The following is a 27,763-nucleotide window of genomic DNA, read 5'->3' as shown; positions in this document are numbered from 1 at the left end:
CTTGATTTCAGTGCTGCCAATTTCGTTTTGTCTTTGTTTGTTTCCCTGTGTCTCATTTAAGCTTTTGGCCATAATTCAAAACTAGTCCTTATTGTTTTCTCTGTTCCTCCTATCTTAGCCTAAAGAAGTTTTATTTTGCAGATAGTGTCTACTGATATTAGTTTGTTTTCACTGATACTGTACATTGATTGCAAGTGTATTCTCATCCACAAATACAATGTATCTCAAAGCCCATGCTTTTATAATTTCACTGTGCTTAATTCTGATTCTTTTTCATTTTCTCCTGTGGTATATCTGAGTCATATGTATGTTCATATGTGAATACTGAAATGCTGTAAATGGTATTTATTCCGGTTGTTCTTGTAAACAAGATAAAGTAATTGGAATCCATCATATCACAGTACATGACTAAAACATATTCAACTAAGGAATCAATGATGAGCTCGTGTGGTGTCGATTAGGATATAAAAAGATTTTTTTCTTAAATTTTTATTACTTTTGTGTTTTTGTTAATAATAAACTACATTTAAAACCTCTTTAGAGTGAAAGGTGAATATAGGCATAAACACGTTTGTGGGAACTGGTCCCTTCACATTCTCATGGGATAGTGAACTACACCATCATTGCAGACACCTCTGCAGCTAGGACACAAAACCTCTCAACAGAAATGATTAATAAGTAGGCCAAACCAGAGCATGGTAAGCAATGCATCTTAGAATCAATAGTTTGCATTCTATTCTATCTCTAAATATTTTATTCTTCTCAATTGAAAATCCAAGAGAAATTAAAGTTTTACCTAAAAAAAAGAAGTCTGGTGCACCCTACAATATGCATTCTCTGAGAACTATGCTAAGTGGTGTTTTATTCAGAAGATGGTTTACCTTTCATGTAACTTGTTCTTTTTGTCTTTTTTTTTTAATCCCACTTTACCTGCTTCTCTCCATTCTGTTCATCCTTGAAGTCTGTACTCAATAGTCCTGTCTCTTTCTATGTTCTACCCAGGAATACAAATCCACATCTCATTCCTTAGTAATCATCTAACTCTTTTATAACGATGATCATGAACACATGTTTAACTTAAATTCCTTCAATATCTAAAACTCTTTGATATATATCAAAGACTTGCAAAACAGGCTTGTTGAACAACATTGCTTTTTGGAACTAGGGCTATACACACATCGCTCCCTCTCACCAGAGAATGGAAGGGAACATCGTTCCATTTCTGTGTGAAGTATCAACTGTGTGCTGGCAGTAAAATGACTCCCTGGCTCACTGGAGAGTTGGAAGAAAGGTTGAAATTTTAAACTATTTCTTCTGTGCATACATTTATGAAATTTCATTCTCAGTTATGCAGTAGTAGAAGGCACACATATTTCCATTTTATTTGAACATTTATTTTGACCAGATTGCAAATTTTCTGTTAATTGAGCATTGAATTGGCCACAGCTCCACTGTAGATCTGCTCCATAGCTTTTTCACATGGACTTTATTATAGCTTCTCCTCCACAGCTGCTCATTTCATATGTTTAATCTAGCATGGTGCTTCCTTCATATGCAGGGGGTGGGAATGACTAGTAAATAAAAATGTGGAGAAGAAAAAAAGAGCTGAAAATATTCACGGCTTAATTGCATCCACACTCTGTTTAAATAATAAAATATTAAATAATATGAGCTTATCATTTTGCTAAAATTATTGTATGCTTCACATGTTTTCATCAAACAAAAAATATATGTTAATTTCAAAAGTTGAGAAACTGGAGGTGAGCAAATTTGACTAAGTTGCCTGAAAATTTCTCAGAAATAACAACTTTCAGGATGCTACTGTATATGTTCATAAATGTTTCCTTGTGCAATAAACACATACTTTAAACAGATGGCACTATGGTTCTGTAAAGTATTTTTCAATTAACAGCAGAATTTCTCTTCCTTAACAGTAAATTCCCCTTTTGATAAAATAAATAACCATGTATATCTCATATTTGGTAACTGAAGATAATATTTTCATATGCACTCATTTAGCATATGGATTAACTCAATCGTACTTTATAAGAAATTTAGACAGTTTAAATAACTCAACATATTTATTTCATCTGACATTTAAAATTCTTGTAGGAATAGTTTTGAATGTATATTACTTTTTCACAATAAATTCTGAGAAATAAAATTGCTGAACATTTTTCCCTTAAAGTTTTGACGGAAGTTGTCAAAATACTTTCAGAAAAAATGTATACCAAATTTTATCCTTTAAAAAAAAATCTCTTCCTGCAAATACTAGGTTTTGTATTTGTATTTTCTTATGGTAATCAAATAAACAAAAAAGAAGGTATTTTATTCTATAATCTATACTACGGCACATTTTGCCTACTAGCAAGGTTATATATCTTTTAAAGTGGTTATTGGCTAGCTACAGTTTCCCAAAGGGGTAGAAATGTGCGTGTGTGTGTGTGTGTGTGTGTGTGTGTGTGTGTGTCTTGATTATGTATCTTCCATGTATATGAGTCGGTGTATGTATCTATGGCTATATATGTATGTATGTATCTGTATACATCTGCTGTGTGTGTGTCTATGTATGTGTTATGAATCTGTGTCTGTGTATGTCTCTATGTCTGTGTATATCTATCAGCGTGTATATGTCTGCATATGTATGTTTGTTTGTATGTCTATGTCTGTGTCTGTATATGTCTGTGTCTATGGGTATGTGTCTGTGCATGTGTCTGTGGGTATGCGTATGTGTGTATGTCGGTGTCTGTACCTGTCTGTGTTTATGTATGCACCTGTGTCTATATGTATCTGTGTGTATGTGTGTGTCTGTGCTGCTATTGAATATAATTTTTTCAGACTATGTATTCTGATCTTCAGATAGTGAGAGATTTGGGAACACTCACTCCTGAATGCAGTGATGTCTTTATCACATCTCCCCTTAGGAATCTGTAGGAAAGGAGGCTGAGTGATTGGTGTAAGAGACAAAAGGGATGGATGACTCTCAGGACACTGTTCCAAGCACAGCAGGACTGACCCGTGTATGAACACCCAGAGACTGGGCAAGCATGTGTGCCAGTGTCTCAGTGCCGAGAGAGGAGAGTGAACATGAGAACTAGCCCTAATTAAGAAACACTCTTTCACTTGTCTTTCAGAGTTTTGTGTTTGTTCCTGAAACTAGCAAATTGCTCGCCATTTTAATCCAACAAATAAAATATTATCTCAGTAAAATTATCTATCCCTTGTCTTACAAACTACTCCCAAAAACACACGCTGAGGTTTGCACTGAGAAATGTTAATTGAATTCCTTTTCCCTCTTAGCCCTCTTTTCTGTTGTCATCTTCAAGAGCGTTGAGTGAGAACCATGTAACTCATGTTATTTTCAAGATTAATAGACTCAGGGTGCAAAAGATGCAGCACTCCAAGCATGAAGAATTATTAACTAGCAGCAACATTTGAGGAATGTTCTCGCATTTCCCATGCTTCATTGCTTCACTGAACAGTGAGCAGAGGAGTTCACTGGGAGGCAGATGTTACCCTTGCACATATTACAAATGCAAATGATTTTATCCCCAAAGTGAACAGCCAGCACTTGAAAATGAAGGCACACAACATTTTCAAATAAAATGATAGAAACAATCACACTGCCTTTGAAAACACGATTTCCCTCTTTGGCATTATTATTTTAGTCCAGGGATACAAGAGTAATCATTAATGTATGAGAAGAAGAAAGGAAGAAAAAACAAGAGTGAAAACTGATGGTATTCAGTGCTGAGCTGATATCTAGTAGAAGGGAGATTAATACACCAAAGGCTATCCTCATAGAAGTAGTGAACTATCACTTCAAAAAATACTATAGTTTGTATCAAATGTGCATTCAATTTTGATTACTACATAGATGTATACAAATTCTTAAGGCAAGGTCTTCAAGATTTAAACCTGTGCTTTTTGAAATTTTTATAAGATTTATTTCTTTTATTATTTCATGTTTGTCACTGTTTTGACCTCATGTATGTATGTATCTGTACCGCATGCATACCTGGCACATGTAGAAATCAGAAGAGGGCATCATCCTCTGGACTGAAGTTAAGGATGGTTGTGAGCTGCAATGTGGGTGCTGGGAACTAGACTCAGAACCTCTGTGAAAGCAATATGTGGTCTTAATGATGGAGCCAACGCTCCAGTTCCTTAAGCCTCGTCTTAAAGAGGATAATAGACTGTTGAGATAGGACATACCCAACATATATCATGTATAGTCATGTCTTTATTATTTCCACATTTTCTTTCTTGGAAATAAATTATCTTTCTTTTCACTCTTCCAATTTTTTGCAATGAAATAATTCTTATAAAAACCCCAAACCAATGATTATCCTGTTAGCATGATAAATTTAGATCATCAATCAGAGTATGCTATTCCATTTTTTTGTGATATTTAAAAATTTACCATATTTCTGTTTCATTAAAAGTACATGTCTGGTTTTCTTGTGACCCGTCCAGCAGGTCCAGTTATTCCCGGGTCCCGAAGAGGCACTACCTGAGGGTCAAAAGGGGGGGAGGGCGGGGAGAGAAGGGGAGGCCAAGCATGCTAACAAAATCAGAGTCAATCTGGGTTGTGTCAAGGCTTCATTTAATGTCGCGGAGGTGAACGGGTTTTAAGGCTTACAGAGAAGGAATTGACCTTCACACATGAGCAAAGGAGGGAAGGGTGGAGACACCCCTAGCAATGGAAGCAGGAAGGGAGGAGGTCATCCAAGTGGGGACACCTGGAGTTAACGCCACCGGCAGGAACATTCCACAATTAGGGCAGGAACATCTTGTGGTATTCTTGGGAATCTTCTCCCACCGATAGCTCAAGGGGAAGGCTCTAGTTAATTGTTCTTCCTTCTCGGCAGCCACCACCTTAGGGCTATGAGTAAGCATAAGTCCGAATAGCTCAGGACGGTTCCCCACATTCTTGCATGTTAGTCTCATTAGCAAATGAAGGCCAGAGGTAGTATTTACTTTCTCTAACACCCCTATATTACTTCTTCTTGAACCATCTACATTTTTTAAAAAATTTTTTTATTCGATATATTTTTATTTACATTTCAAATGATTTCCCCTTTCCTAGCCTACCCACTCCCAGAAAGTCCCATAAGCCCCCTTCTCTCCCCCTGTCCTCCCACCCACCCCTTCCCACTTCCCTGTTCTGGTTTTGCTGAATACTACTTCACTGAGTCTTTCCAGAACAGGGGGCCACTATTCCTTTCTTCTTGTACCTCATTTGATGTGTAGATTATGTTTTGGGTATTCCAGGTTTCTAGGTTAATATCCACTTATTAGTGAGTGCATACCATGATTCACCTTTTGAGTCTGGGTTACCTCACTTAGTATGATGTTCTCTAGCTCCATCCATTTGCCTAAGAATTTCATGAATTCATTGTTTCTAATGGCTGAATAGTACTCCATTGTGTAGATATACCACATTTTTTGCATCCACTCTTCTGTTGAGGGATACCTGGGTTCTTTCCAGCATCTGGCAATTATAAATAGGGCTGCTATGAACATAGTAGAGCATGTATCCTTATTACATGGTGGGGAATCCTCTGGGTATATGCCCAGGAGTGGTATAGCAGGATTTTCTGGAAGTGAGGTGCCCAGTTTTCGAGGAACCGCCAGACTGATTTCCAGAGTGGTTGTACCAATTTGCAACCCCAACAGCAGTGGAAGAGTGTTCCTCTTTCTCCACACCCTCTCCAACACCTGCTGTCTCCTGAATTTTTAATCTTAGCCATTCTGACTGGTGTAAGGTGAAACCTCATAAAATTACAAAGTTTCTGTAAGGCAAAGGACACCATCAAGAGGACAAATCGGCAACCAACAAATTGGGAAAAGATCTTCACCAATCCTACATCAGATAGAAGGCTAATATCCAATATATATAAAGAACTCAAGAAGTTAGACTCCAGAAAACCAAACAACCCTATTAAAAATGGGGTACAGAGTTAAACAAAGAATTCTCACCTGAAGAACTTCAGATGGTGGAGAAGCATCTTAAAAAATGCTCAACTTCATTAGTCATTAGGGAAATGCAAATCAGAACCATCTACTTTTAAAATGCTTAGAACAAATGCTACCATTATGCAGGAGTGACTGAGAGATGGGTTAGATAAATGATACACTATGTTGCCACCAGACTTAAGCCTATTTTACCTTGTTCTTTTTGCAACTCTGCACCCTGACCCACGGAATTATCTAATCCTGAACTGCATTCTAGATTTAAGTTGCCTTTGTCTGTAAAGGTAGGCTGACTCAGTGTCTGAATCCCACATCATTGTCATTTCAAGATGACATCATCTGCTTTGTCTTCTACCTCTGACTTTGGCAGTTTGAAGTGCCATGTAGGCAGAAGAATGGATTCCCTTCCCTCGACAAAGCAAGACGCCTGGCACAGGGCTGCTATCATCATCCCTTAGGATTCCAGCTCTGCACATTTGTACATTTATATTCTGTGTAGTATTCTTCAGATTAGAATGTATTCTAGGCTAATTCATCTATAAAAAATTCAAATGTGTTTCAAGCATTTGTAAGTTATCAAAATGAGATATCAATCACTCTGGAGGTTCAGAAAGAAAATACAGGTGTTTTCTGGCACTGCTATTACATTAAGGACACAAAGCAAGCACAATGCACTCTCTGACTTCAAGGGTCTATGGGCACATTTTGGAAATGATCTTGGATATATAAAAGTTATAATGATAGAGTATGGATGACTGGTCTTTATTTTTCATTTCCGCTTGTATTATGTGTCAGAAAGGAAAATACACTAAATAAAAGGTAAATTGACATTTTTGTACATTTTTTATAGCAAAGAAATATTGAGAGAGGCAACAGTGAGGCTTTTTTTCTGAAATTATATGGTAACAGCATTATTTTGTAGTTAAGTAGGCTCAAAATGTTTTTAAGTAGAGTTAAAATATCATTAAGAGTTTTCTCCTGGCTGCTTTAGTGAACTCAGAAGTCCTTATCCTAATCCCAACCTAATGCTCAGCCCCTGCACTCAAGAACCTTCATTCCCTTCACAGTGTCATCTACATTTAAAAAGTAAAGACTAATGACATTATTAAAAATGATTAGAAGAGTCTTTGCAACTACCAATTAGGACTGTCATGATCTTCGTATCCAAGAACTCTTCTTTGCTTTGGTGTAAGGTTGTCTCCCTTTACATTAAATGCTGATTTTAAAAAGACAGAACCCTTAGGTGAAGCAGCAGCAAACAGCAGGAGCTTCCCTTCTGTTCAAAACATCCCAGACAGGAAGTGCTCCCCTGGGTGAGTTCAGGGAGTCTTCCTGGGGGAGGATTAACTTTGACTTTACCCTTCTGTGCATCTTCAGAAATAAAACTTGCAGCCCTAAATGGAATCGACAATGTGTTAGCCTTTTTTATTTCCCAAGCTGTTTAATTTATTTTGCATAACCAGTTACATCCTCCCTAAAGGGAAAATCTTGAAAGAGAACAAGCCTTTAACTTCTTCATTGAAGGGGACAAAGCAGCTAAGTCCCAGCCAAGGCTCCTGACAGGGCTGCACCTGCACAGATCCAGACTCAAAGCTGAGCAGACCGCAGCCTGTGCCTGTGCTCCTCAATTCTGATGAAAATGGGGCATCAGGGATCCTTTTGAAATTTCACTTTGTTGTGAAATCTTGACCTTCCTTGTTCTTTTTTTCCTTTTTTTCCCTTTATTCTTTCTTATCCCTAGGACACATCAAGCTTTAAGAAAATAAAAACAGCTTCGTTAGTCAGACAGTATCTATAACAGATGTCAATACAAACTGAGAGCCCTAAAGAGATGCAAACTACACCCTGAACAGTCAGAAATGAATACATTCCACATCCAACAAGACAAACATGTCCAAAGGGCTATTCTAGCAGATTTGACTCCACATTGCAAAGTGCTTGAGTGAATACAGCAATAAAGTGTAGATGTATATTTTAACACCCTAGGAGTTCATTTCTGTCAATCAGCGGCAGGAATTTACTTTGAAGATATTACCTAAAGGTGTTTGTGAATCACTGGACATTTGGAAGCCTTGTCTGAAGCATGTATTTAATGGAAGGGGAATGTTTAAAAAGCTTTCTAACCATTTGAAGCTGTTATTGTGAAAATAGCATTTCAGAATAATATGGCGATGGCATTGGATTTATGGGGGAGGCTGCCGCTCAGCCAGGCTGAGTGAGTTGTTTCACAAATGCTGTATGCTTGGGAAGCCAGAATCCAGAAAGCACCCAGGCTAGTTCCTCCCCATGCCCCATGTGCTTTGTGATTTATAAGTAAGTCCCTTCCAAATTTTTAGAAAGATTAGAATATAGCTCTAGCAAAACAAATTAAATCTAAGAAACACTTCCCCAGGTGATGGTGACACATGCCTTTAATCCCTACCCTCTGGAGGCTAGCCTGGTCTACAGTGTGAGTTTCAGGACAACCAGACCTAAAACGAGAAATTCTGTCTTGAAATACCAAAACTAGAGGGCTGGAGAAATGGCTGAGTCATTAAGAACACTCTCTGCTCTTCTCAAGGTCCTGAGTTCAATTCTCAGCAACCACTTGGTGGCTCACGGCCATCTATAATGGGATCATTTGGGATGCAGGCATATATACAAATAGAGCATATGTATGTATAAAACAAATAAATAAAATCTTTAAAGAAATACCAAAAATAAATAAATGAATGAAAAATTATGGCATTCACCAGATGTTTGCTGCTTACCAAACACTGTGCTTTATCTTTTTCACAAACTACAAAGCTAGACATAGTATTTTCATGCTCCTACTGTGATATAGTTTCCAAACTTGGCAGCTTAGAATAATACAATTTCATTATCTTATCTCTATGGAGGTCTACAATTATAAATCCCAGTGCAGGCTGGCTATATTCTCCAGAGGCTATGGAGAGATACATATATTACAAGACTCAAGAGGTGACTATTTTGAGGGATGAGCACTGTTCTGCCTCCCATAATAATTTCATGTTGAGATAAGGAAACTGAATGTCAAAATAGTAAAATAATTTGCCAAAAAAAGTGAAACAGGCACAAAGGAACACAAGCTCCTTCACTGATAAGAACCAAAATGGTATTAAATTTTAATGTAGAAGCAACCATGCCTTATTGTATAAACCTCCTCTTCCATGAAACATCTGTCTACCTGTAGGGTTGCTTTTTTGTTGTTGTTGTTGTCTTGTATTTTTGGGTTTTTTTTTTTTTTTTGTCTTTTAGAGAATGTCAAATTAGGTAAAGGTAAATTATGGATAAACTCAAACCCAAGTTCACTTCTGAAAAAGTATTTTTAAGATGATACTTCTTGCAGTAGAAGAATAAATATTTCTGAACAAAAATACACCCCTCCAAAAGATACCTGCATGTTCTACTTAAAATGATTGAGGTGATTAATATGTTGACTTTTCATACTGTTAGTATGTAAATGGTCAGTATTGATAAGGCATAAATATGGCCTCACTACAGTAATGGTAAAGTCTACACTTACGTTGAGAAGGTTAGGCTAATTCCATGACAGACTTCCAATTGACAGTTAATAGTACTAGGCCCAAATTTCTGTTTCTAAGAATTCGCCAATTCTAGGCAAGTCCAGGACATAGAAGTTGCCCTGCCACCTGGCCTGAGGAAAGGACAATGCATCATCAAGAATTTCCAGCTACTTCCCTAGCTACTTCCTCAGTAACAGTTCTCAGACCTCCCCAGTAAGTTTCCAGCCACCACAGCCTGGTAATGGAATGTCTGTAGAAATGGACCCAACATTAACATAGAGATCACCTGCCCCCAGATTCCCTAATGTGCTTTTAATCAGGCCTGCAATCTCACTTGGGTGTCTCTCTGTCTTGGTAATGGGAGAACCCAGCATGCTGGACTTGTGCAGAATAAAACACTCTGCGATTACATACTATTTGAGTCTGGGGTGCCATTCTTTGGTGAATCATGGACCCTGACAATGTCTTATCTACATCTATGTCCATGCTCTTAAACATTTGCTACTGTATTCACAGTTCCCAGAAGGTCAGAATGTGATTTTCATTGCTCAATTCAGTCCATATAACGGAGGCAGAGCAGTCAGAGGAACAAGGTAGACCACCGAGAAATATAACTGCATGTAATATGGAAGGGGAAATAGAGCAGGAATGATTTATTCAGTGCATTTAGTGTGCCAAGCCTGTTTTAATCATTTTATGTGCATGGAATCACCAAAGCTTACATCAGCCTTTTGCAGTAAAAATAAATATTTTATATATGTTACAAGTGAGAAATCTGGTATTCTGGCTGAAGCCATACAATCATGAAGATCTAGAATTGCCCAGACAGATGATCTGCCCTGTTATCTACTACCTACTGCTCACATGAAGAAGCCCTCACCTCTGTGCCTCAGAGTGCAGCTTGGAGACTGAGCTTTAAATGATTAGGCTTCTACCACATGTCATATTCTTTCCCACATAGATGTGGCTGAGATGCTCTGAAGGCCTAATTCCCAATGTAACTATGTCTGAACTTCTAAGATAGACAAACATGAACATACATAAAATCCTAGTCATGAACCAATAATCCAGAAGACCAGGCCCATGGTGGCCCACCAAGACTGAGTGAGGATTTATTTGACCTAACTCTGAGGCCATCCAAATAAAGTCACCCTAATTCTCAATCAATCTCTCTCTCTCTCTCTCTCTCTCTCTCTCTCTCTCTCTCTCTCTCTCTCTCTCGTTTTTACTTGTTGTTTGTGAATTTTACATTATTTACCCTATTCCTTCCACTCATACCTGCCTTCCACCTTTCATCCTCAACAGAGAAAAAACATCTCATTGTGAAAACTGTAATGTGTCCCACAGGATTCCCTTTTATTCACACTTCTTTGACTGCAAATGTTCATTTCAATGCATCATCATTCTGGTACCAGGTGTCTGCCTTCTGTTATCACTGAAAGTACTGGAACCTCACTGGGACTCCTCTTGGATATCCTGTTGTTGCCTTTGTCATGGAGATCCTGTAGTTTTGGATCTGTAGTAACAGCTCCTTCTTGTTCTCCAGCAGTTCACTGATGGGGTAAATGCTGGGGTAGAACTTCATGAGCTGGTGAGCGGCTGGCTCCCTATATCTCATGCCTTCCTGACCAGCTCCCTTGCAACCCCCACATCCAGAGACAGTTTGCTGTTGCCTAGGTGAGGTGCAGTGTCCATTCTCCTGACTGCGGCAGCTGATTAGGGACAGAGCCAGTTACCCTGCTTTCATGACCCCAATGCTAGTTCTCACATCTGTCAGAACTGGCAAAGGGTGCCAGTGGGACAGGGCATCAGAACACACAGCAGAAAGGCAGACAAGTTGAAGTTGCGGGGCCAGCTCTATCACACTCACCTTCTCCCCTACCATCAGGTTCACTTCTACTGTGCTACCCAGATGAAGTGCAGGGCTTGCTCTCCTGACTGTTGCAGCTAGTTAGGGGCAGAGCCAGCTTCCAGCTCTCATGACCATAGGGCAAGGTCGGCCACCTTCAGCAGGTGGAGAGGCGTGAAATGAGAAGAGGGTATCACTCTCTAGTACTTGCCACCTTACAGGAGACAGTAGCAGGGCCAGCTGTCCCACAGTTTTATCCTCAGGGCCAGTGTTCCACAGGTCCTGCAAAGTACAGGGGACACTCTCTCCAGTACAACTAGCTAGGGGCAAGATCAGCTCTCTGGATCCCATACCCCCAGGGCCAGATCTCCCAGGATGTCCAAGTGAGGGGTAAGGACAGTTAGACACAGCTCATAATCCATGAACATGTCCCCCCAAGCCCCAGGTGACAGGCCAGACCAGGGACATCTGCCTGCACTTTGGTGGTAAATACCCCATGCTGCTTAAACCCCTGCTGCTTATATCCCTGCTGTTTCAGGGCAGTTGTTCCAAATGTGGCTCCACTGGCAGTTCAGACTAGGATCCCACCATGATCCCAGCTGGCATCACCAACTACTAACATCAGGCTATTTCTCACTACCCTCTGTCACCTTCTACTTCTCTTCCTTGTCCCCTCATCCTTCTGTTTCTCTATCTCTTCCACATCTCTACAACGTACTTAGTCTTCTTAGGGGTATTCAAGGTCTCTGAGTGTTTGGGGTTCTCTCAGGAATAGGATCAGGAGAATTATGATTACAAGCAGGGCATGGGTCATCTACATCATGGTCTGCCCCACAACCCCGCAGGGCACCAGACTGGTGGTCATCTCAGACTAGCTCCCTGTCTGGGCCCCATGATACCAGTCTGGTAGTTATGTTTGACTTAATCCTCACCCAGGACCCATGGCCCCAGACATAGATCATCTAGTCTCCACCTTGCTTCCCATCCTAGGTCTGCCTTAGTGCCAGAATGATGGTCATCTCAGGCTCACCTTTTTTCAGGAAATGTTAGGCTACTAATCATTCAGATGTTCACAGCTCAGAACACTAAATATAGGCATGACCTCTTTCCTCTCTGCCACCTACTAAAGCACATGTCACAGAGCAACTTCACTTGCAAAGCCTCAAGGAGCAGCACCATAATTCTCATTAAATATAGATCTAAAGGGATGCCATTTTTCGATGTATTTTTATTTTATTCGATATATTTTTTATTTACCTTTCAAATAATTTCCCCTTTTCTGGTCCCCCAATCCCCAAAAGTCACATAAGCTCCCTTCCCTCCCCCTGTTCTCCCACCCTCCCCTTCCCACTTCCCTGTTCTGGTTTTGCCTTATACTGCCACACTGAGTCTTTCCAGAACCAGGGGCCATTCTTCTGCTCTTCTTGTACCTCATTTGATGTGTGGATTATGTTTTGGGTATTCCAGTTTTCCAGGCTAATATCCACTTATTAGTGAGTGCATACCATGATTGATCTTTTGAGACTGGGTTACCTCACTTAGCATGATGTTCTCCAGCTCCATCCATTTGCCTAAGAATTTGATGAATTCATTGTTTCTAATGGCTGAATAGTACTCCATTGTGTATATATACCACATTTTTTGCATCCATTCTTCTGTTGAGGGATACCTGGGTTTTTTCCAGCTTCTGGCTATTATAAATAGGGCTGCTATGAACATAGTGAAGCATATATCCTTATTACATGCTGGGGAATCCTCTGGGTATATGCACGGGAATGGTATAGCAGGATCTTCCAGAAGTGGCATGCCCAGTTTTCTGAGGAACCACCAGACTGATTTCCAGAGTGATTGTACCAATTTGCAACCCCACCAGCAGTGGAGGAGTGTTCCTTTATTTCCATATCCTCACCAACACCTGCTGTCTCCTGAGTTTTTAATCTTAGCCATTCTGACTGGTATAAGGTGAAGTCTCAGGGTTGTTTTGATTTGCATTTCCCTGCTGATTAATGAAGTTGAGCATTTTTTAAGATGTTTCTCCACCATCCGAAGTTCTTCAGGTGAGAATTTTTGTTTAACGCTGTACCCCATTTTTTCATAGGGTTATTTGGTTTTCTGGGGTCTAACTTCTTGAGTTCTTTGTATATATTAGATATTAGCCCTCTATCTGATATAGGGTTGGTGAAGATCTTTTCCCAATTTGTTGGTTGCGGATTTGTCCTTTTGATGGTGTCCTTTGCTTTACAGAAACTTTGTAATTTTATGAGGTCCCATTTGTCAATTCTTGATCTTAGAGCATACTCTATTGGTGTTCTGTTCAGGAACTTTCCCCTGTACCAATGTCCTCAGTGGTCTTCCTATTCTTTACTATTTCTTTTCTATTAACTTCAGAGTGTCTGACTTTATGCGGAGGTCCTCAATCCATTTAGAGTTGAGCTTAGTACAAGGAGACAAGGATGGATCAATTTCCATTCTTCTGCATGCTGACCTCCAGTTGAACCGGCACCATTGGTTGAAAAGGCTATCTTTTTCCATTGGATGTTTTCAGCCCCTTTGTCGAGGATCAAGTGGCCATAGGTGTGTGGGTTCATTTCTGGATCTTCAATCCTGTTCCATTGATCCGTCTGCCTGTCACTGTACAAATACCATGCAGTTTTTAACACCATTGCTCTGTAGTATTGATTGATCAGGGATACTGATTCCCCCAGAATTTCTTTTGTTGTTGAGAATAGTTTTAGCTATCCTGGGTTTTTTGTTATTCCACATGAATTTGAGAATTGCTCTTGCTAACTCTATGAAGAATTGAGTTGGGATTTTGATGGGCATTGCGTTGAATTTTTATATTGCTTTTGGCAAAATGGCCATTTTACCTATATTAATCCTGCTGATCCATGAGTATGGGAGGTTTTTCCATTTTTTGAGGTCTTCTTCCATTTCTTTCTTCAGAGTCTTGAAGTTCTTGTCATACAGATCTTTCACATGTTTGGTAAGAGTCACCCCAAGATACTTTATGCTGTTTGTGGCTATTGTGAAGGGTGTCATTTCCCTAATTTCTTTCTCAGCCTTCTTATCCTTTGAGTATAGGAAGGCTACTGTTTTGCTTGAGTTGATTTTATAACCTGCCACTTTGAGTTCTCTAGTGGAGATTTTTGGGTCACTTAGGTAGACTATTATATCATCTGCAAATGATAGTTTGACTCCTTCCTTTCCAATTGGGGAGTTGAGTCCATTGACGTTAAGAGATATTAAGGAATAGTGATTATTACTTCCTGTCATTTTCGATGTTTTTTTTATATTTGAGGTTTGGGTTTCTTTTGGGTTTGATGAAAGAAGGTAACTATCTTGCTTTTTCCAGTCTGTCATTTCCTTCCTTGTCCTAGGAGTTTTCCTCCTATTATTCTTTGTAGAGCTGGGTTTGTAGAAAGATATTGTATAAATTTGGTTTTGTTATGGAATATCTTGGTTTCTCCATCTGTGGTGATTGAGAGTTTTGCTGGGTATAGTAGTCTTGGCTGACATTTGTGTTCTCTTAGAGTCTGCATGAGATCTGGCCAGGATCTTCTAGCTTTCATGGTCTCTGGTGAGAAGTCTGGTGTGATTCTGATAGGCCTTCCCTTATATGTTACTTGACCTTTTTCTCTTGCTGCATTTAATATTCTTTCTTTGTTTAGTACATTTGGGGTTTTGATTATTATGTGATGAGAGGTATTTCTGCTCATGTCCAGTCTGTTTGGAGTTCTGTAGGCTTCTTGTATATTCATGGACATCTCTCTCTTTAAGTTGGGAAAGTTTTCTTCCATAATTTTGTTGAAAATATTTGCTGGCCCTTTCAGTTGTAAATCTTCACTCTCATCTATACCTATAATACTTATGTTTGGTCTTCTCATTGTGTCCTGGATTTCCTGGATGTTCTGGGATAACAGCTTTTTGCATTTTGCATTTTCTTTGACTGTTGAATCAATGGTTTCTATGGTATCTTTGGCATCTGAGATTCTTTCTTCCATCTCTTGTAGTCTGTTGTTGATATTTGCATCTATGGCCCCTGATTTCTTCTCAAGGTTTTCTATCTCCAAAGTTGTCTCCCTTTGTGATTTCTTAGTTGTTTCTACTTCTTATTTTATGTTCTGGCTGGTTTTGCTTAGCTCCTTCACTTGCTTGCTTGTGTTTTCCTCTAATTCTTTAAGAGATTTTTGTCTTTTCTCTTTCATGACTTCTGCTGTTTGACTCACTTTCTCCTGCATTTCTTTAAGTTGTTTTGTGTGTGTGTGTGTATGTGTGTGTGTGTTTCTTCTTTATTGGCTTCTATCTCTTAAGCCTTATTCTCCTGAATTTCTTTAAGTGATTTTTGTGTTTCCATTATATGGGTTTCTAGCTTATTCATGTTCCCCTGTATTTCTTTAAGAGATTCATTTATGTCCTTTTTGTGTTCTTCTAGCAGCATCATGAACAGTGATTTTAAATCCAACTCATGTTTTTCTAATTTGTTTGAGTAACCAGGACTTGCTGATGTTGGAGAGTTTGGTTCAGACACTGCCATATTGCCTAGATTTCTGTTAGTAGCGTTCCTGCGTTTGCCCTTTGCCATCTTGTTATTTCTGGCGTTAGTTGGTCTTGTCTCTGGCTGGTATTTGTGCCTCCTGTGAGGCTATAGGGCTATTTCTGCAACACTGGATGGCTGGGTTTCCCCTGTTACAGATTGCTGATGTGCTGTCTTCCTCTTGGGTCCCCTTGGAGCCCTAGTGTGCCTTGCCCCAGGTTGTCTTTGTGAACCAGGTGGTGCCCGTTTGCTCCTTCAGTGAGTGCTGATGGTCTTTGCTGCAGGACTTTTTCTGAGTGCTGGTAACTCTGCTGGGCAGCTGATCTCCCAGCTGGGTTGGTGCACACAAGGCTAGCCTAGCTGCTGAGGCCCTGAGTTTAAGCAAAATCCTGGCAGGCTAAGGCCTGAGCAAAGTTCCCCTTGGGCTGTGACTCTTAATTGGTTCCATCAGGTGGCCAAGATGGCAGGGTGCGCACTCCCTGAAAGTGCTGGGAGAGTCTGCTAGGCTAACAACCTCCTGGCCGAGTTGGCACACAGATGGCCCACCGAGCAGCCCAGGGCCTGGGGTCAGTCCAAAGCCTGTCGTCTTAGACCCCCGCTATGTTAGCCTCAGGCTATGACTCTTAGCTGACTTTGCCTGCTAGAACTCTCTGGTGTCCTGTAGTCAAAATGGCGGTGCATGCACAGGGCCTGGCAAACAACCTCCTGGCTGGGTTGGCACACCGATGGCCCCCTGAACAGCCCTCGGCCTTGATGCAGGCCAATGCCCATCGGGCTTAGAGCCCTGTGATGTTGGCCTCGGGTTATATTTGCATACCTCAGTCTGTCTGATTTCTCTGGTGCCTGAGATTCAAGATGGCAGAGAGACTCTCATAACTGACTGGCGGGAGGCAGAGTTCTGATGTAGCTTCTGTGGGGGTGAAAGGTACTGTAAATCTGCCATTGCTTGCAGCCTGGCTGGCCAGCAAAGGTCAGTGGTAGCAGGTGCAAGGCCTGCCTGGACTCTGTCACCTTGGTTCCACTGCTGATGGCCCTTCTGCTGGACTAGCTGCTGCTGCTGCTGCTGCTGCCCACTGCCGCCACTTGTAACTCCTCTTAAGTGAGTCTAAAGGGATGCCATTATTAATCCTGTTCATGATAATATTTGTAGATGAATCAGCAAAATTATTATTGTTTAATTTAAAATACTTGGTTTAGTGCTAGGGGTGTAACTCTTTGGCAGAGTGTTTTCCTAGAATGCACAGAGCCATGGGTAAAACACAAGTACTACGTAAGCTAGATGGAGTTCAGTGGCACACATCTGTATTCAGAAGCCAAGTCAGTGAATGCTTAAGTTCAAAGTCATCCTTAGCTACATAGAGTTCAGTGCTGGCCTCAGGTACACACACTATATAAAAAACTACTAAATCGATTAAAATAAAAAATAAAAGTGCACAAATCAGCTAGTACTTGGACTAATACAATATTCATTACAAATATATTGCAGAAGACTTTGTATAACTTGGTAAATATTTGGCCTTGAAATAATTGAGATCTATAACAAACATCGAACAAAACTGAAAGTTAAGTTGTTCTACAAAATGTGGAGGAAATATGACTGTATACAGTTTGACTATGGAGTAACAGGAGACAAGTCAAATTTACAATCTCTTCATCCCCTCAAGATTGAATTCTCATTCAAGAATGAATCGCTTGTTTCACATGTTTCAAACACATGTGTACACATACAAATACAGCACGAGATCAGAAAGGGTTGTTTGAATAAAAACATCTACTTGATTCACTAAAACCATAAATTTCAAATTTTACCTTTTAGCGATTCTGTAATAAAATATTGGATCAAGAAGCCCAAACCCTCAGAAGATGGAAAGATTTCCCATGCTTATGAATTGGCAGGATTAATATAGTAAAAATAGTCATCATGCCAAAAGCAATCTACAATTCAATGCAATCCCCATCAAAATTCCAAAACAATTATTCACAGAGATAGAAAGAACAATTCCCAAATTCATTCGGAATAACATAAAACCAAGGATAGGAAAACTATTCTCAACAATAAGAGAACTTCTGGGGGAATCACCATCTCTGACCTCAAGCTGTACTCTTGAACAAGAGTGATAAAAAGTATGTGGTATTGGTACGGAGACAGGAAGGTAGATAAATAGAATAAAACTGAAGACCGAAAAATGAACCCACACCCTATGCCCCACTGATTTTGACAAAACAGCTAAAACCATCCAGTGGAAAAAAGACAGCATTTTCAAAAATGGTGTTAGTTCAACTGGTGATCAGCATGTAGAAGAATGGAAATTGATCCATTCTTTATCTCCTCATACAAAGCTCAAGTCCAAGTGGATCAAGGACCTCCACATAAAACCAGATACACTAAATCTAATAGAAGAGAAAGTGAAAAAGAGCCTCAAACACATGGGGATAAGTGAAAATTTCCTGAACAGAACACCAAAGGCTTATACTCTAAGATCAACAATAGACAAATGGAATCTGATAAAATTGCAAAGCTTCTAGAAGACAAAGAACACTGTTAAGAGGACAAACTTCAACCTACTGATTGGGAAAAGATCTTTACCATCCCTACATCTGATAGAGGGCTAATATCTAATATATTCAAGAACTCAAGAAGTGTGACTGCAGAGAACCAAATAACCCTATTTAAAATGGGTTACAGTGCTAAACAAAAATTTCTCAACTGAGGAATCTCAAATGGATGAGAAACACCTAAAGAAAAGTTCAGCATCTTTATTCATCAAATCAAATGCAAAATGCAAATCAAAACAACCCTGAGATTCCACCTCATATCAGTCAGAATGGCTAAGATCAAAAACTCAGGTGACAGCAGAAGCTGGTGAAGATGTGGAGAAAGAAGAACACACTTCCATTGATGGTGGGATTGAAATCTGGTACAACCACTCATCAATCTGGTGGTTCCTGAGAAAACTAGAAATAGTTCTACCTGAAAAAACAGCTGTACCACTCCTGGGCATATACCCAAAAGACGTTCCAACATGTAATAAGGACACATGCTTCACTGGACACATTGTCTCCAAGGAGACACATTGTAGCCTTATTTATAGTAGCCAGAAGCTGGAAACAACCCAGATGTCCCTCAATGGAAGAATGGACACAGAAAATGCCGTCAATTATACAATGGAATACTACAAAGCTATTAAAAATAATGACTTCATAAAATTGGCATGCAAATAGATGGAACTAGAAAAGATCATCTGAGTGAGGTAACTCAGTCACAAAAAACAACACACATGGTATATATTAATTAATAAATGGATATTAGTCCAAAAGCTTAGAATACCCACAATACAACTCACAGACCATATTAAGTTTAAGAAGAAAGAAGACCAAAGTGTGGATGCTTCAATTGTACTTAGAAGAGGGACCAAAATAATCACAGGAGATAGAGGGAGGGAGGGACCTGAGAAGGAGACAGGAGGAGGAGGGAGAAAGCAGAGGCAGGGTCAGCTGTGTGAAGAGACAGGAGAGAAGTACAGAAGGTCTGGAAATTAAACAGAAATACGCAGCAGTGTGGAGTAGGTAATGTGGGGTAGATAGTAGAAAGTCCCAAGTATGAGGGAAGCAAGAGGTTCATTCCCTGGATCTAATGGGGTTGATGTGAGCCAACATACACAACAAAGGGAAGAAAGAACCTGTAGAAGTCATCTCCAGCTGAAAGACATGACCTCCACTTGAGGGATGGGTACATCTCAAAATTTTTAACCCAAATTGTTATCATCTAAAGGAAATGCAGAGACAAAAAACAAAGCAGAGACTGAAGGAAAGTCCATCCAGAGACTGGCCCACCTAGGGATCCATCCTACCTGCAGACACCAAACTCAAACACTATTGCTGAAGCCAAGCAGTGCTTTCTGACAGGAGCCTGATATAGCTGTCCCCTAAGAGGCTCTGCCATCGCCTGACCAAACACAGATGCAGATAGAGCCAACCATTGGACTGAGCCTGGGGACCCCAGTGGAATAGTTTGGGGGAAGGACTGAAGGAGCTGAAGGTTTTTGTAACCCCATAGGAAGAACAACAATATCCACTAACCTGACCACTCATGTCTCCCAGGGACTACACTAACTAAAGAGTACATATGGATGTGTCCATGGCTCCAGCTATTTATGGAGCAGAAGATTGCCTTATCTGGCATCAATGAGAGTGAAGGCTTTTAGCCCTGTGGAGACTTTGTACCCCAATGTAAGGAGATGCTAAAGCGGCAAGGTAGAAATGGAAGACTGAGTAGGAGAGTACTCTCATAGTGGCAAAGCAGAGGGGGAATACGATGGGGGTTTGTGGAGGGCAAACTGGGAAGGGGGACAGCATTTGAAATGTAAATAAATAAAACAACCAACAAAAAATTCTAAATAAAGAATATCAAACCATGAGACAACTCCCAAAGCATATTTAAATTGTCTGTGGTCTACTCTCATTGGACTCTTCTTACAAGAACAGTTCTGGGACATTTAGAAAAGCTTTGCTCATCTAAGACTCATGGTTTCTGTGAGTGACTGCACTGTATTTCCTGGGAGATGACTAAAATACTAGCCAGTCTAGTATGTCCAGAAGCAGAAAGCAATTAGCAATAGAAGGAGCACAAATTATCATGATGCACGTACGTTATATTTGTTGTTGCATGATATTTTCATGAAAAATGTTTCTAGGTAATATTTATTTTAGAATAAGTATATGTTTAATATTACCTGCCTTAAATCTTATAATGTAAATGGTAGATAAATGTCATTGTATGCAAATGAGAATATTGACATCTAGAGTAAGATAAGGAAGGACACCCTGACTCAAACTCCAGTAACTTGTGTCTAAGCCCTGATTCCCTCTTCTGCAGTACATGATGCCCAACATCAAATGATTTCCAAGAAAAGCATATTTTTGTATTTTTATCAACAATCAAGGGATGCTTTGGGGTAGAAACATTTTAATCTGAATTATAAATGAGTAAACTGAAAGAGGTATTCAAGTTATGGAAATATTATGTGTAAAATGATAACATGAAATAAAACATTATTTTTCTTTATGACCTGTGTCTGTTCATGGACATGTTACATGCATATGTGTGTATAATAATCGTAATATATATATCAGCTATTAAAAACAATGAATTCATAAAATTCTTAGGCAAGTGGGTGGAACTGGAGAATGTCATCCTGAGTGAGGTGACCCAATCACAAAAGAATACACATGGTATGCACTCACTGATAAGCGGATATTAGCGCAGAAGCTCAGAATACCCAAGAAATAATTCACATATCAAATGATGCCCAAGAAGGAAGGAGAGGCCCCTTGTCCTAGAAAGGCTCAGTGCAGCAATGTAGGGGAATACCAGGACAGGGAACCAGGAATGGGGTTGATTGGGGAACAGGGGGAGGAAAGAGGGCTTATGGGACTTCCAGGGAGGGGGAATTCAGGAAAGGAGAAATCATTTGAAATGTAAATAAATACTATATCGAATAAAAAAATAAGTGGAATAAGTTCTTTTTAATCATAGTGATTAACTATACATATTTTGTAGTTGGCTTTTTCCCATCAACTCTATATCATCTTGTAGGGAACATGTGACTTAAGAATTTGATTACAGTCTAGAAGAGGATATTGTTTAATAATCATATTGTTTAATAATCATGTTATTTCTGGACCCAGTATTCATTTTTAAAATGTACATGTGCAGTCTGTGGAGACTTCCTTGGTAGTCTAGTTTACTCTTAACTCAGAATAAAAGAATTCTGATATGTGGTCTTACCATGATCTACAGAGGCTTCTGGATGAGTTTTGCTAATGTACAGCGACTAATATATATGGAGCAACTCAAGCGGTGATCAGCAGTAGCTAGAGGAAGTGAAACTTCAGCTTCATGAGGAAGTGAAACTTCAGGCCCAACTACCCTCTCAAGTGTTCTCCTGTAAGGCTTTTTCTAGAGTACAAATGTGTACCGGAAACCCAAGTCAGCCTTGAGGATCTTTGTGAAGCTGAGACATTAATTAATAGAGACACCATGACCTGAGCAGTACAGGGAGAAGAAAACTGAATAACAACAAAGACATTGAATGGGCCCTTGAAACGGTTTCTCTAAAGCAGAACTATGTTAACCTCAGAATAGGACTATAGCAGAGTTGTCTTAATAAAATTTAAAAAGCCCCCAAAGAATTGAAAGCTTCTAAAGTAAATTAATTACCTCCAAGAAAATAATTCAACACTCTTTAAAGGAGAAACCAAAATGCAGATAAATTTCCAGTGTCCCATACAAACAAAACCAAAAACAAGCAAAAGATCCAGATATATTATTTACAGGACATTAGGGGTGAGACAGAAGGACCACCAGCAGAAGCAAACTGAATGGGAAATAACCATTAGAGTTATCAGAAAAAGACAAAAGAAGTTGAGTGATATTTAAGAAAAGGATTTCTACTAATGTGTTATGAAAAATAGCTCAGATTCATAAGCACAGAAGATTTTGAAAATATCCTTGCTTCAGTATAATTTACCAATTATAAGAATTTTGAGGCCTGCAAGTCACTTTACTGAGTGATAAAATAAACAAGATAAAATTGATGGTCTATCTACCTGGAACTGAAAATTTAAACCTGAACTGCAACCTCTGTATCCTTTCTCCTCAGAATCATCAAGGTTGGCTTGAACTTCCTATGGCTGCCTGTAGTACTTTAGGAGAACAGAAGATAAAATCTCCATTCAGAGTTCAGAATGCCTCATAAAAGTGAACACAGATTCAAAAAAGAAAGAAAGAAAGAAAGAAAGAAAGAAAGAAAGAAAGAAAGAAAGAAAGAAAGAAAGAAAGAAAGAAAGAAAGAAAGAAAGAAAGAAAGAAAGAAATCTGCTACACTTAAAGGGAAAGAAAAACTGGAAGGAGTGGAAAGAGTTGAGCTTTCCCAGAAACTTACTAGCAAATTCCTATAAACTTTTTACTGAGTTTTTATTCTAAAATTTCTTCCAAGAGCAAAGTCCATTCTTTATGCTTCAAATGGATTTTTGATTTGAAAGTGTTATTTCTTAATGCAGAAGACATGGTGGGAAATAATTACAGGAATAGTGTTGATTTCCAAACTGTTTACTTGAACATGCAATCTCAATACCTTGAAGAGAATGAGACATAAAAACTATCAATATGACAGTAGAGTAGTATATACTACCTATTTTGGAGACAGCTATGAGATCAGAATAACAAGTCACTACTTCAAAACACACACACACACACACACACACACACACACACATATATATATATATTCATGTAATACTTTGTGCTGATGAGAAAGCTAAAGTATATAGACTACTTATGGTCCAAGATAATAAACAAATTGATTATTCTCTTGCTAGACAATTTGACAGGAAGATAACATACAATTAAATTATAGGATGCTCTTCCATTTACAGACTTAAGAACTTCTCAGTTGAGTTTCCTACTTCAAAATAACTACATGATCTTACAGTTTGATTGCTAAATATTACACAGAAGCATATACATTAAATGTGTGGTCAATTCACCAGTTATTTGAAGATATTGTGAACACTTTGTGAGGTTAGATTTAGATTGAGGAAGTAGATAATTCTGGAGGGTCCTTGAGGGTATATTATCCCTGACCACTTGCCATATAATTTCCCATGTAGTAAAATACTTTAATCTACTATATAATCCCACTCCCACTCTTGGGATGTTCTTTGCAATATGTGCAGGTTAGTCAACAATGGGATAAAATATTTGAAGCTCTGAGCCACAGTAACATTTTCTACCTGTAAATCATTTTTGTTGGGTAATACAAGTAAGAAACACAAAATATTCATCTTAGTGAATGAAATAATTTCTAGGACAATACATAGCTATGTGACTTCTGAGCCAGGTTTGTAAGAGGAACTTACAAAAGCTCAAGATAAAGAAAAGATGAAACAGTAGAATGCTGTAAGCTCAAGTTAACAGGCAATTCAGGTAGGAAACAAGAAGGACCGAATGCTGATGGAAAAGAGTACAGAAGCACTATACTAGTCTAGAATATGAGTTTCAGATATGAGCAAGACCTTCATTGAAAACTGGACCACAGACTACCCATAGTATACATTGATCAATAATTTGCCTGCATTTTGTTTGTGCCTTGAAACATTATCTGAGGGCCAAGTTATAGATCAAAGACCCAATAACTTGGTAAAGGAAGTTTCAGCATTGCACAGATCCAGGCTATATCATGGTTATTGCTGTGGAGGATCTGGGGCCATAACAAAGTCAAAAAAACATTTGAAAAATATATAGACTGACCAAGCAGAATAGGTTGAAAGATAGTCAAATATGGTATGGGTATTGTGGATTAGAACAACTAAATAAAAGAAAAGAACTTTTCACTGGCCCACAGAATCACCTCAGAAACTTACCAGATCACCCATAGCTCTTTGGCCACGAGGCTGCAGTTATATCCAAGCTTAAGGTAACAAGAGACTTTGATGTTTTCCATGTGATGTTGATTTCTGGATATTGTAAAATATAAGAGCCACAGAGTCATGAGAGGTTCAATAAGAACTCAAGAGGCCTTAGTAGTGTGTAACAGATTAGAATTCCCATATTGGCATACTGGGAAAATAATGTCTGAATCTAAAGTTGTATGAAAATCCCCCCAAAATTGGAGATGACAGAAAATCAGACATTTTTTGAGGAAACACATAAGCAATGAAAGAAATCATAGACAAGGGACTATATGGGGTTTTGAAGAATATCACACTGCTACCTGGAAATACCTACAGCAGATAAACTCTTTCAGTAAAGTGGCTGAATACAAGATTAACTAGAAAAAAACACCAGTAACCCTAATATATACAAACAGAAATGGACTGAGAAAAAAATCAGGAAAATAACAAATGTCATAATAGCCACAGATAATATAAAATATCTTGTAGTAACCAAATAAGTGAAAGACTTAAGACAAAAGCTTTTTTTGAAGAAAGATGTTGTAGAAGGTATCAGAAGATGGAAAGATCTTCCATATACATGGATCTCTAGGATTAACCCAGTAAAAATAGTTATCTTACTTAAGTCAATCTACAGATTCAGTGCAATCTCCATCGGAATTCCAACAGATTTCTTTATAGACCTTGGAAGGAAAATAATCAATTTCATATGAAAAAAAAAACCTACGAGATAGCTAAAACAATCATGAACAATAAGAGACCTTCTAGACATATCACCGATACCTGATTTTTAGTATAGTTTGAAATCAGGAGGACATGTGATGTTTAGAGAGACTATAAAAAGGATTCACTGGACAGTGATAGTGCACTTACATAGCTAGCCTTGCAATGCTTTGTTGGTCTCACATCCTGATCCTTGCTTTTGTTGCTTTTCAGTTCATTGAAAGAGGCATGGCAGAGAACTTCTCTGGGCATCTTGACTGGTCCTGGTTGCTCCCTCTGACTTTTGATCTATTCAGTATATGCCTGATGCGTAGTGGTTTCTGTTGTATTGTGCACTGTTACTGATTTGTGTTTGGTATCCTGACACTACTGAACTAGACTGCTGGTATCCTGACAAACAGAGATTGGACTTGCCCCAAGTAACTACTTCTGCACAGGTCTACATACCCTTGTCTAATTATCATCTTTTCTCCCCTATTGTTGGATGGTACACTAGAAGGTGGGATCAAAGCAGTTGATAACCTTTATTAAAATAGGTTTTACAAAAATCTAAGCCTACACTGAAGAGCTTCAGTTAGTCAAAGGATACTATCAATAGGCAAAATGATAGACTACCGAATGGGAAAAGATTTTCACCAATTCTACATATGATAGAGATCTAATATTGAAAATATACAAAGAACTCAAGAAACTGGGCACCATAAAAACAAATAATCCAATTTAAAAATGTGGTGCACATCTGAACAGAGAATTTTCAATATAGGAATCTAAAATGGCCAGGAAATTCTTAAATAAATGTTTAACATTCTTAGGTATCAGAGAAATGCAGATCAAAATTACTCTGAGATTCTCCCTTACACCTGTCAGAATGGCTAAGATCAAAGTCACACATGACAGCTCATGCTGATGAGGATATAGAGCAAAGGGAACATTCCTCCATTGTTTGTTGGAATGCAAACTTGTACAGTCACTTTGGAAATCAATATGGGAGGTTCTCAGAAAATTGGGAATTGATTTACCTGAACGTCCAGCTATACTACTCCTAGAAACATACCTAAAAGACACTCTACCTTACCACAAGGACACTTACTCAACTATGTTCATTGCAGCTTTATTCATAATACCCAGAAACCTGAAACAACCTAGATGATCTTCCACTGAAGAATGGATAAAGAATATGTGGAATATTTACATAGTGTAGTATTACTCAGCTGTTTAAAAAAAAATGGCATCATGAAATTTGTAGTCAAAATGATAAACTAGAAAAAAAATTATCCAGAGTGATGTAACCCAGAACTAGAAAGACAAACATGGTTTATATTCATTTACAAATGTTTATTAGCTATTAAGTAAAGAATAATCATTGTAGAATCCATGGATCCATGGAGGCTAAGTAACTAGGAGACCTGAGTGGGCAGAGTGCAACTATCTCTGTGGGAAGGCAAAATACAGTAGATTTTGTGTGTAGAGTGAGGGCAGGTAGGAATGAGAACAGAAGAGATGAGATGGGGGCAGAGGGAGAGAGTAAAGAGAGACACAACTGGCATTGGAGGAGGCAATGATATGAAAAGAGAGTAGTGAAAATTCTTTGGTATCTACTAGGGCAACCCTGGCAAGGACTCCTAGTAATGGGTGTTATAAAGGCTAAATAAAGTTTTGTTACTAGGCAAGGCTTCCAATGGTGGGATAGGGACAGTACTCTAGTCACAAAACCCTAGATCTACAAACTTCTCAAGTGGAAATTTCTGGTTTCTTTAGAGATTCGGTTGTGTCAAGTGATGTTTTTCTGAAAACTGTCCTATGAAAGGATGTTTATTGCTAAAGCTGACATATGGGAGGATGAGACCCCTTTGTGGGTCCATATATCTGTTGAGAGAGACCCAGCAGGGGGATGTGAGTCCTTGGTCCTTTCTGTAGGTGGGGTACACTGAGAGGCCTGTTCCATTGCCCAACACAATGGGTTTAGATAAGGGACAGCCCATGATTTTAAATCTTTATTATAGAAAAGTAGGAAGAAAAAGATTGAAAAGTAAAGAGAGAAAAAAGAGATAGAGAGATTGGAGAATGGGGAGAGAGGGGAGCGGGGGAGGGGGCTGGCTAGAGACAAGGGAGAGTAAGAGAAGAGGACAAGAGAGCATGGGCAAGAAAACAAGGAGGGGCCATATATCCCTTTTTATAGTATGGGGGGAACATAGTCGCTTTTATAGTGGGGGGCACAGCCACTTTTATAGTGGGCCGGGCTACCTGGCTATTGCCAGGTAACAGTGGGGTAGGGCAAACCTGGCTGTAGCTAAGTGACTGTGGGCCTGGGGAGTGGCCCTATATGACTGATAGTCACAGGATTATGTCCAACAGGAGTCTATATTGCTAAAAACAGACACACTATGTATTTCTGGAAGCAGCCTGGAAAAGGGGCATGTGAGGTTGTTTTGATAGAAGGGATGCTTGAGAGAGCACATGATGTTTGGAAAGGGTATAAGTATAACCTAACAGACAGTGTATGATTCTGTGTAGAATTGGTTGGTATGCCTGACCATTCTCTAGTGTCATCAGTAGGCTTTGCTGACTCTTCTCTTCAATAATGAAGCTTTGTGGTATTTGTACAACTTGCTACTCTGCTGGTCCTTGTTTACCCTGACTTCATAGAAAGAAATGTACCAATGAACTTCTGGCAATGTTCTGCTTGTCCCCATCCCCCCA

At 39.1% G+C, this 27,763-nt stretch overlaps 1 non-coding gene across 1 annotated transcript; it reads right to left on the bottom strand.

Annotated features, from left to right (window-relative positions):
* Positions 1-12,394: 12,394 nt before the first annotated feature.
* LOC127697958 (small nucleolar RNA SNORA17) lies at positions 12,395-12,526 on the bottom strand. The gene has a single exon (XR_007980623.1). It is a non-coding gene; the product is annotated as a small nucleolar RNA SNORA17 (small nucleolar RNA).
* Between the last annotated feature and the right edge of the window lie 15,237 nt (positions 12,527-27,763).

The sequence above is a fragment of the Apodemus sylvaticus genome, chromosome 12 (genome assembly GCF_947179515.1).
Source record: "Apodemus sylvaticus chromosome 12, mApoSyl1.1, whole genome shotgun sequence".
Classification (NCBI taxonomy): Eukaryota; Metazoa; Chordata; class Mammalia; order Rodentia; family Muridae; genus Apodemus; species Apodemus sylvaticus.
The sequence above is the reverse complement of the archived record's forward strand: the minus strand, read 5'-3'. Positions and strand labels throughout refer to the sequence as shown.